The 10,390-nt window shown below is 43.1% G+C and overlaps 1 non-coding gene across 1 annotated transcript; it reads left to right on the top strand.

Moving 5' to 3' along the window:
• The first annotated feature begins 6,198 nt into the window (after positions 1 to 6,198).
• On the top strand, positions 6,199 to 6,270 carry TRNAQ-CUG. Its single transcript has one exon. It is a non-coding gene; the product is annotated as a tRNA-Gln (tRNA).
• Positions 6,271 to 10,390: the final 4,120 nt, after the last annotated feature.

Below are 10,390 nucleotides of genomic sequence, written 5' to 3' on the forward strand. Positions count from 1 at the left end.
GCTTGAGGAAACAAGTATTTCAATCACTATTTTAAATATTCATTGAGATAATTATTCTCAGGTTGATGAAAAATGTGGTGTATCCATGTACTGTTGCCTTCTTCTGGGTAAAGAATGTCGTCTTTACTCTGCTGGCTCACATTTGACCAGAAACTGGAGCCCCAGCAAATCCTAGTAGCCGCTCAGGAAGCCTATTTTAAGATAGTCCCAAAATCAAACTTGTTCTAAGACTAGTATGCTGATTGAGGAGAAAGAGCCTCATGACAAAAATTCAACTAGAGCTGTGGGTGACAGCTGTGGGTTTCAGTACTGGTCTGGGTTTCCCGTGAGCACCTAATGAACAGGCTCATTTGCAGGGATCGTCAAGGTGCTCCCTATGTCTACCTCATAGCCTCAAAAAAAGTGATCGGCTGAAAGAATTTGTGGGGTATCCTGAAGGGAAATTAGTCCAGAAATAGAGGAAAAGATAAGGATTTTATAAAACAGACATGTGATTGAACAGTTGTTTAAGATGTAGAAAGCTGCAAGAGACAGTTTTTCCCACTCTAATGACAAGAAAAAGCTGTATGGTCTGTAAAATCGTATGTGTTTTGAACCCCCCAGAGAGCTGAAGTTGCAAGGCTCCTGAATCAGCTGAAGTCCAAAGCATGAGACACCCCCCTATAGAAGGACAAACACATGAAGCAGTTCATCTTTGACAGATAATGGAAGGAAAAGATGGCAGCCATAAATGTTGGTTGGAGAAAAATCACTGAAGTTTTCATCATTTCTTAAAGGCCAAGTGTGAACTACTGTGACAGCTTAGAAACTCTGAGAGTCCCAGACACATAGCATGTTTTCGCCCATTTGCTGTGTCTTTCCTCCCACATCCTTAGTGCTGATAAGATACATGTGGCAGGGAAAGAGAATTTCTCGAGCTTGCCACAGTGGTGTAGGCATATAGGTCATGATCGCATGATTGACCACCACCAGAGTACAGGCACAAAACCTGGTTACTTCTCTCACATAAACCAAAAGGCATCTACCACTGATGTTGGAGCTAGGAACCTGTCCAACCATTGGCCCCAGTAACAGGCCAATTGCTGAGGTAGGGTTAGACACAAAAGCTGTCTATATTGGACAAGGGGAGGAGACTTCCTCTTGCCCAAGACTTCCCATCATTGAAAGGTAGAGTTCCAATACCCCAAGGGGATGTCACAGGAACACTAGGACTCAGGCACCCATGGCCTGAGGTTTGGTACACATTCAATGCAATCAGTAATATGAGTTGGTTTCAATCAGTCATTTGAGTTGGTTGCAGACCCTTTCCTTTAATGAGGAAAAACTGTGATGTGGGTACAAATTTTCCATGTTCAGGAAAGATTGGCCTTGTCCTTAAGGATATTATATTGATTGGATTTCTCTTAACCTCTTTTAGTTGTGTTTACCATTATTAAAATTAAGTGACTTTCACTTGGATGAAGTGGTAATAAAAACAGGTTGTGAGAATTCCTAGTGATTTTTGATCCCAAGCCTTGTATCAGTGTTGGGACTTCATGTGTGTACCTGAAAACAAAACATGTACAATTGTTGCACTGGTTTGAAGATTTTAATGGTGAAAGCAACCTAATCAGTAATCAGTACTCTATCTAGAAACCAATCTTGGAAATATGTGATTATGCTCTTTTAAAATAGCTGAAAAGCAGGCCGGATGTTCTGGCTCGTTCCTGTAATACCAGCACTTTGAGAGGCCGAGGTGGGCAGATCACTGAAGGCCAGGAGTTCAAGGCCAGAAGCCTGGCCAACATGATGAAACCCTGTCTTTACTGAAAACACAAAAATCAGCTGGGCTCTGTGGTGCACACCTGCAATTCCAGTTACTCAGGAGGCTGAGGCAGGAGAATCCCTTGAAAATGGGACTCGAAGGTGAAGGTTGCAGTCAGTTGAGATCCTGCGACTGTACCCCAACCTGGGTGACACAGGGAAATTCATAAAATAGCCGAAAAGAAATGACTGTGTGTTCATTCTCACTTTGTTCTTGTTTTGTTGTATAGTATTTAAATAAAAGATTATTTATCCTCATACTGAATTTCCGAAAGTGATATTTGCAGTTAACATTTTGTTAAATGATGGAGAGAAAATTTAATTGTCTTACTTTGAAAAGTTTGGCATAGGTTCTGTCACATTTTTGATGCTTTCAAACACAGTTCTGTCATTAGAATGCTGGCAACTAGTTACATGCAAGGAGTATCCTAACCACTTTAATACAGTGGTTTGAAGTTCTGCAGGCAGTAACTACTGGACACCAAATCACAGTGTTTTTATTAGTGACATGTTAGAGAGAAATAGAAGTTTCTGCAGTACAAATGTCCTATTAACTAATCCTTGTGCTATTAGTTTATAGGGCTTTGACTCCTGGGTCTGAAAAAGACACCTACTCTTGCTAAATCTTGAATATTGACACCAATCAATGCCTCATCTTCGGACCCTGGGGAAGATGACAATCAAAATGAACTGCTTTCATGAGAAACGGAACCAGAAGTTGAAACCATTTAATCCCTCTAGGCCCAAAAATCCCACCTGCCCCCTTTTCCACCTCATGCCCCCTCTTCCTCTAGACAGAAGAGGTGGGCACATGAGAATTATAAGGCCGGAGTTTGGGGGATAAGTTTAGTTCAGAGACTTTCTTTTCTTTCTCTTTTCTTTTCTTTCTTTCCTTCCTTCCTTCCTTTTTACTTTTTTCCTTTTTTTTTTTTTTTTTTTTTTGGTAGACACAGTGTTTCACCATATTGCCCAGGCTAGTCTCAAACTCCTAAGTTCAAGCGGCCCACCCACCCTGGCCTCTCAAATTCAGAGATTTTCTGTAAATTAGACATTACACTCAGAAGCACACTGATGCAAAGCCAGCAACTGGGCCCATGTATCGGAATAACAGGGTTTTCTAGAGCATTCATCTGCTTTTTCAAAGAAAAGTATAAAAGGTCATGAAAGATTTTTGAAACTCTTTCCTTATGGTTAAACTGATTATAATTAAATTTGTGTAATTTTTTATAATTATAATTATAATTTTTTATAATTAATTATTAAAATTATCTTTAACATTTTAATACACCACACAAAGGTAAAATTTAGCTTTTTCTTTTGATCAAAATGTTTGTGTAATATTAATAATAGATAAAATAGTTTTGCTTACCTTTTGGCTAAATGATTGACTATTTTAAGGTGACCTGTGATCCTATTTTGTGATATCAAGTCTCTTGAAACTTGGATATTTGGCAAACTTTCTAAGAGTAAAATTTCCATATTAAGCCTTTTGGACCTCAAATTAACTTTTTGGATATTAGGTTCTTGAAGTCCAAGATAGATATATTAGGCTTCTTAGGCTTATTTGTTATGCTAGAATTATGCAAGAAGCATTGTCAAATCTGAAGTGGTGTTTCACTTCCTTTGGGTTCTGTTGACACAGATGTGTTGTTAATGTGTGTTCCAGGATTGTATGAGATTCCTAGAGTTCTGATATGCTGTCATTAATAATTATGATTATTATGTTAAATTGTGTGCCACAGAAGCAACCGAATTCCCTTGTCAACTGTGTCTATAACTATGGCTGTCTTAAGGCTTTTGTCATCCACAGTTGTTGTTTGTTTTGATTCTTCTCAAAAAGTGACTTATAATCAGTTATAGTCCAGGCCTTTGTTTTTTGGAGAAGTCCATGAAAAGGACTCTTGGATGCAGGTTTCAAATAACTTTGGAGATCGTGCCATTGAACTAAAGAGAAAATTTCCAGGGCACTAATAGAAAGGCTGGTGTGTTCATAGAGATTGCTAGCCCAGTATGAAGCAGAGCAAGAGATGAGTGCATGGATTAAACTAATGGAGGACTGAAATAACTTTTTATGGCCTTTGTTTGTTTGTTTGAAACATTGTTTATTCTTCAGAGTCTGGAGAACTTTTTTTCTTTTGAGCTATTTATAGCTTGCAACAATTGAGTAGAATAGTCTTCTAAACAGAATTTGAGGCATATTTTTCTCTCTGCGGAATTTCTCCAAAATATGTAAACTGAATATTCTTAACTCATGACAATGTGTTTGTTTGCATAATTCAATAAGATTCTGTTTTCTTTTATAAACTGACACAGGTGGAGGAATTGGTAATTTTCCCAGGGCTTTGCCTGAAATGGCGTTGTGAAATGTTCCAGCAAAGCCCATTTAGGAGAGCCTATATGAACAATGATTCTTGCTGCACTTTGGGTAATCAGGCTAAGTATATGGGACTGAAGCTTCTTTTGCAGGTAGGTTGGTCCTGCTGTGTTTTGTCTTTAGTGGAAGTGGGGAACTGGAGAAAGGAAGATTCTGTTTCAGGAGAAACTACAGTATTTGCTTTCTTTCCTGGGTGAACGTTTGATTCCTGGATGGCCACGCGGTCACCCATGGTGTGAAGCTGCTCAGGATGCCCCTTCTCTACATGACGCAGCCAGAAAGATGAATGACCAGATTCCCTATGATTGAGGAAATGAGAAATAGAAAGTAGGGACTCAAATTGATGCAATAGTCCCACAGACAGTGTTTTTGGATAGACGTAGAAATGGACACTTCTGGTCTTAAAGCTTGAAACTTACATTTGTTTTACCTGAGTTCCTTCCTCAGGAAAGGACCCTCAGGCCTCTCAAAAAGCATCTTAGACCTGAAACTCAGCAGATCACAGCCTCCAGACAATGAGATGTCAGCCCCCTCATTCATCATGAGTGCTTCCTCAGCCCTCCCTAGTTCCTCTTTTCCCACACACAGTTACATTTCTTCCCTGCTAAATAAACCCCTCAGTTCCGTTGATCAGGGAGATTAATTTGGGACTGATCTCCCGTCTCCTCAGCTGCAGCACCCATTTAATGCCTTCTTCCTTGGCAATACTCAACGTCTGAATGATTGGCTTTCTGTGAGCTGAGCAGCAGGGCCTAGACCAAACACCTGGCCTTTCAGTAACCATACATGTACACTTTTAAAGACCGCAATTAATGGGTCATGAGATATTGAGAAATTGGAATGGCATTAACTTGGCCAATTCTGAGAAAACACACTGTGCTTAAATGTCAGGACCCTGCCTCCTGACCTTGACAGTATATAGTTGATTTTGAGTTATAGCAGGTGAGTATGGCCTGGTTTGAGTGTTTTATAGAAATGTAAAACGTGGCTGAGTGCATTTATTTTAAATCCAAAAAATTTCCATTTCTGGTGAGAAAATTTTATTAAAACCAACCAAACAAACATAGAAGTATATGAACAAGACAATGAAGGATTCACTGCTTCCCAATCTCATTTGATTGCTGTCTTCTGTTATATACTACAGGGAGGAAGGGGGCAAGGCACCCAGGAAGTCCCATGTCCTGTTTTGACAATCATCTGGCCTCCTTGGGCAAACAGAAAAGAGAGAAAGCAAAAAGAAAATAACAGAAATTTTGCAGAAATTTCATCTCTGGTCTGGGTGTGGTGGCTCACACCTGTAATCCCAGCACTTTGGGAGGCCAAGGTGGGCAAATCACTTGAGGTCAAGAGTTCAAGACCAGCCTGGCCAACATGGCAAAACCTCATCTCTACTAAATTTACAAAATTTAACCAGGCATGGTGGCCCACGCTTGTAATCGCAGCTACTGGTGATTCCAATCACTTGAACCCGGCAGATGGAGGTTGCAGTGAGGGGAGATGGCCCACTGCCACTGTACTGCACTCCAGCCTGAGTAGCAGAAGGAGACTCTGTCTCAATGCAAGGAAGGAAGGAAGGAAGGAAGGAAGGAAGGAAGGAAAGAAAGAAAAAAAGAAAGGAAAAGAAAAGAAGGAGGGAGGGAGGAGGGAAGGAAGGAAAAGAAGGGAGAAAGGGAGGGAGAAGGAAGGAAGGAAAAGAAGAGAGAGAGAAAGAAAGAGAGAGAGAGAGAGAGACAGAAAGAGAGAGAGAGAAAGAAAGAGGAAGAAATTTCACCTCAGCACAGGAAACTCTATGAACAAGGCTTCAGGGGCTCTTCTCTGGCCCTAAACCCACAGCGGATTTTTGCCTCATTTTCCGGGGTGCAAATGAAATGATAGAATTCCATCAAAGGCGAGAGCAGAGAGAAAGCAAGAAGGATGGCTCCTTCCTGTTGCTCCACCTTCCTCAAGTGGAGTGACATGGGTGGGTGGAACTATTGCTACTTATTAGGAATGCAGATGCCTCTAACAAATTTGCACTGTGAGGTTCCATGGTGTAATGGTAAGCACTCTGGACTCTGAATCCAGCGATCCGAGTTCGAGTCTCGGTGGAACCTTTCTGTTTAATTAGGACGGTCATGCCGTGTTTTATTCCCTAAATGGGATGGGGATTCCGCTGACGTTCAGAAGCTCTGTGCTGGAGGACCTCCGTGTCCCTTCTGCTCCCGCTGTCCGATGTACCCCGCACTCTTTGTCCCCTCTTCGTCTTCCTCTTCGGTGTTTGGGGTCCCAGAAACCGGGTTCTAACATTGGCCCGGACTACAGGGAAATCGCCGAATCATCCGGTCGGGGTCACCGAGCCTGCAGGGTCTCCCTCCAGGGCCAGCCTCCAGGCACCCAGCAATCGGAGGCCCGGACCGCCCCGCCAGGGATCCAGCGACCCAGCAAGTCCTCACCCCTTCTCAGGGCGATCCTGGGCCTCGGAGTGAGAGGTCTCCCCACCAAAAAGGCTGCCGCCTCTCAATCCTAGACCCAGAGATTCCTTTCACCCGGGAAATCTCCTAATGGCACCCATTGTCATTTTGGTAAGTAAACGGTGGCGTGAGAAATTTTGATGGGGTTAGCTCAGTCATTGGAGATTGTGTCTCAGCTTAAGATAGATGGTTGGAGACCTAACTTGGGAGTAGCACTGCTTCATTCACATGGTCCATCTGATTCTGAATGTTAATTTATTCTGTTCTTCATATTCAGATTTTTACGACGAATTTCTAGCTCCTACGTCTCTATTGCAGGCCCTAAAAGTCGCTGTTTCGCTAAGCTTTGGAAACTGACTCCTGGAAATTTCATTCTTTCGTCCCAAGATCTCAGCCGGAAAGAGAAATTCGCACGGCGGCCTCTTCAAGCACACGGCCTGGGAGCGCGGGTTCTGATCCTCCGCCGCCCCGGCCGAGCTCCCGCGGGACCACGGGGAAGAGGAGCCTGAGCAGCTCTGAGGGGCGAGTCTCTGACGGTGGGGCTCCCCCTCGTCCCGTCAGAACCCTGCCCCAAGAAGAAGACGCCTTAGGACGCTACCAGAGTTAAAAATGTTCTCTCCTGCTCTTCAGAGCACTTGGGATGAGGTTCCTGATGGCTCTTGGGAGCTAACTAAGATGTCGCTCCCGGCGCTCAGGACCATCTCTCTCATTTTCATATTTTGGGGCTGAGAGGGATTAGGAAGGACTGAAACACACCGCAGTCTTTGAGGGGCTCAGTTTGGAGGACGAGCCGGGAGTGGGGGGTGAGAGGACGCCTTCTTGGCTCCTTGGAGTGGACTGGCAGGTAAGGAAACACAAATTCCGTTTCCTCTTGCAGGCTGGACTGCAGGGCCTGGGATGGAAAATTGGACAGTCAAAGAGTAACCATAGTTATGCAGAGGTAGGCTGCATGCATTAAAATCTGTTATCCCCAGACATAAGTGTAGGAAGGGACCAGGGCTCTGCTGTTCACCACCAGCTTTGCAGCATACGGAAATGTGATAACAGAGTATAGTACATAAAAACTTCATTCCTGTTTATAAAGAAGTGATCACAACCAGTTACAGATTTCTTTGTTCCTTCTCCACTTCCACTGTTTCACTTGACTAGCCTTATAGGAAAAAAAAAAAAATCATTTGTAAATATTGTTTCAGTTGACCCGCAGCCCACGCATTCCCCACCCCCTGAAAGTAGCTGGACAACAGGTGTGCACCACGTGCTGGGCTAATTTTTGTATTTTTAGTAGAGATGGGGTTTTGACATTTTGGCCAGGCAGGTCTGGATCTACAGAACTCAAGTGATCCGCCTACCTGGGCCTCCCTGCACCTCCCTGCTGGGATTACAGCCATGAGCCACCCCTCTTGGCCATCATTTGTATTTTGAATTTAAACATTTCGTAGTCATTGCTCTTCAACGACTGGGTTTTCTTGCATGAGCATGATGGGGTTCAGGACATGCTACTCCAAAATATAACATCTTAGGGTATTGAATATTTTATGCTAAAGAAATTTGAGTAAACAACAGAAGCAGGAAGGTCACCGTCACCTCCCCCTGCCCTTCTTCCCTGAAGTCAATTATAAAACCCTTATGTGAGAGGTGCCCTCTCTGTACCCAAAGGAAAGGTGCATCCTGGAGTGTGAAGACACAGGGACACAGAGAAGAGCCTGAACACAGAGACCTGGCTACGTTTTCCCCAGTTTGTTACTGTTAGATCATACTTTTATTGTCTTATCATACTTCTCCATGACTATCCATTCTTCAATAAAACTACTGTTAAAAAAACAAAAACAAGACAAAACCAAACAAAAAAACCCTGAGGTTTAGCTGTTTCCATGGACTTTCATTTTCTTTGAAAGGCGCTCCGGTCATGTAAATCTTACATTCAATAAATACACATGCTCTTCTCTTGTTGGTCTGTGTTTTGCTGTAAGGGTCTCTCAGCAGTGAACCTAGGCTGGGTGAGGAAAAGTCATATTTCCTCCCTTACATGTACAAATGTATTTCATTATAAAACTATAAACATTTTATTGGGGCAGATTTGAAGCAAGAAATCGAATCATTATTCCCCTGTGTATAAGCTGAACAGATGAGCTAATAAGCTCCCAGTTCCTCCCAGAGAGAAATACTTCTCTAGCTCCTTCCCTGAAGCTCCTTGAGGGTCAAACGTGCTGGAGATTGAGGGGCCTTACTGGGATCTCCCAGCCCAGGAGGTTACTGCTGGTGAGAGGATTGCTGCAGTCTCCCTGGGAGGGTGCACGGCCACAGCAAAGTATCACGGCTATAACTTCTGTGCAACCGGTTTTCATTATATCTGCTCTTTGTGCAGTGTTGCAGGCAAAATACAAGAGCTAACATGCACATGAGTAACATATGCACATCATCAACCGTGCCTGAATCACAAAGTGCCACATGTTATGCACAGTTGATGAGTGCATATGTTTACTCATTTAGTCTTTACCTCAGGCCGAGGTCACACCATCACCTTCTCTTCCATATGAGAAAACTGAGATGCACAAAGACGTTAAGTGACCTGCCCAGAGTCACTCAGCCAGCAAAGGAGGATTTGAAAGCAGGAATTTGAAGTGAAGGCAGCCTGGCTCCAGAAGACATTCTCAGAACCACTGCGTTTATACTGCTCCTAACGAAATCACCCTTGCAAAAATTATGACAGTGAGAAAAACCTGGCATAGGAAATCTATGACTGTGAAAGAAATCTGACCTGACTGACTGCATCTTGCTTCTAAACTCTGAGCTGCCCTTGTCCATTCCTGGGCATAGGCCAGGCTAACTATGAGAGGAGTTTAGTTCCAAGTCTAAGTCTGAAACAAAGATGATTACCCATTCCTAAGACAAACCCCTTCCTATCTTGGGGATCAGACCTTAGCAAAGCTAACAAATTAGGCATGAGATTGGAAATTATGGCTCAGAAGCCATGCAGCCAGAAGCCTCATGATTCCTAAGCTCCCCAACTGTGCCTTTATATAACATTATTAGTATCAAACCTAAGATTTGACAGGGTGTTCAAGGTATTTTTCAGACCCTGCCTTATGATGGACTGGCTGGCACACCCAGACCGGTAAACTGGCTCATCTGGTCCTGTGACCCTCACCAGGGACTGACTCAGTGCGTTAAACAAGCTCTGACACTGTGATTTCATCCCCAACCCAACCAATCAGCTTTGCCCATTCCCTAGCCCCCTGCCTGTCAAACTATCCAAAAAAACAAAACAACAACAACAACAAAACCCTAGTCTCTGAATTTGGGGGGAGGCAGATTTGAGTAATAATAAACCCCTGTCCTGGTCCCTCAGCTGCCTCTGCATTTATTAAATTCTTTCTCTATTGTAGAAAGCCTGCTGTTCTCAGCTCCATTGGCTTTTCTGGGCAACCAGCAAGATAAACCTACAGGGCAGTTACACTAATAAAAGAGAAACACAAATGGTAAGCATGCTTGAAAAGAAATGTAAGTCTGTGTATTTCTTTTGAAGAAACACAAAAGGAGGAGGAATGATGAGACAGGCAATACACTGTCCTAAATATTTTCGTGATTCTGCTTCCCCATTTCCTTTTTATCCCAACAACTGCTCCCCAGAAACCTTCAACTTAAACACGGTCCTGCCAGAACTGGGTTTGTCTTTCCCTCTACATTTTCCTCTCACCTGCCCCACACCCCTTCCATAGCTAATCTGTTCTTTCATTTTCAGGTCATTGAGTTTTTCCATTTA

Source organism: Piliocolobus tephrosceles, chromosome 1 (genome assembly GCF_002776525.5).
Source record: "Piliocolobus tephrosceles isolate RC106 chromosome 1, ASM277652v3, whole genome shotgun sequence".
Lineage (NCBI taxonomy): Eukaryota > Metazoa > Chordata > Mammalia > Primates > Cercopithecidae > Piliocolobus > Piliocolobus tephrosceles.